The following is an 817-nucleotide window of genomic DNA, read 5'->3' as shown; positions in this document are numbered from 1 at the left end:
TTCTCCGGTGCGTTTTTGCTCCTTGGCTGTTCCCTAGCTCCATTGTTGCTCCTGCCGTCCCTTTAATGGTGATTTCCGGCGCCGGCGTGCAGGAACCTCTTGAACCAAGGCTGCCTTTCCCGGTTCCATTGGCCGCGGCGGTCATCCTCCCCCCTGAGCAACTACAGGGACCGTGACGGGCTCTGCTTCTGGACAACGGACTCGAAGGCGCGGGTCCCTCCTAATTCTTCCTCGACCGCTGACCGCCATTGACGCCGTTCGTCCTCTCGCCTCCTTGATCCGTCCGACCCGGCCGCCATGAACAGCAAGGTGAGGAGTCGCCTCTACCTGCTGCTGGATGCTTGCTGCTACTGTTCGCTACTGGCTTGCTTTGCTATTTGCTGTTGTTGCCGCTGCTGGCTGCTTGCTTTGCCGCTTGCTGCTGCTGGTTGTTTTGCTTGCCGATGCTGCTTGCCTTTGTGGCTTGCTGCTGCTGGCCTTGAGCTGCGGGTAAATGAGAGAAAGAAAGAAAGTTCTACATCTGTACAGGGAGATGGCCGTATTTAGATTCACCTCTGTACAGAGAGATGATCATGTTTCAGTACCGTTTAATTCACTTGCTCCTCCCAGTTTCAGACTAAGGCTAGTCTTCCCTGTGCATAGAAGTTTCAGAAAAATGCTCAACCTGCTGAACTTGTAAAATCCATAAAAAAATCATTCCAGCTTCTGTTTGGAGTAGCACTTGTATGAAGTTGGATGGTTTAAATTGTATTGTAGCAATAGAAAACATGAACATACTTACCCCCTTAAGTTACAGCCGTGGCCCTCCTGTAGGTCT

General features: G+C 51.8%; 1 long non-coding RNA gene across 1 annotated transcript; it reads right to left on the bottom strand.

Annotated features, from left to right (window-relative positions):
• Positions 1-425: 425 nt before the first annotated feature.
• LOC119310936 lies at positions 426-812 on the bottom strand. Its single transcript, XR_005150805.1, has 3 exons — positions 782-812; positions 585-667; positions 426-483 (listed from the first exon to the last, which is right to left on the bottom strand). It is a non-coding gene; the product is annotated as an uncharacterized LOC119310936 (long non-coding RNA).
• Between the last annotated feature and the right edge of the window lie 5 nt (positions 813-817).

Source organism: Triticum dicoccoides, chromosome 5B (genome assembly GCF_002162155.2).
Source record: "Triticum dicoccoides isolate Atlit2015 ecotype Zavitan chromosome 5B, WEW_v2.0, whole genome shotgun sequence".
Classification (NCBI taxonomy): domain Eukaryota; kingdom Viridiplantae; phylum Streptophyta; class Magnoliopsida; order Poales; family Poaceae; genus Triticum; species Triticum dicoccoides.
Note: the sequence above shows the minus strand (reverse complement) of the source record. Positions and strands in the feature narration are given on the sequence as shown.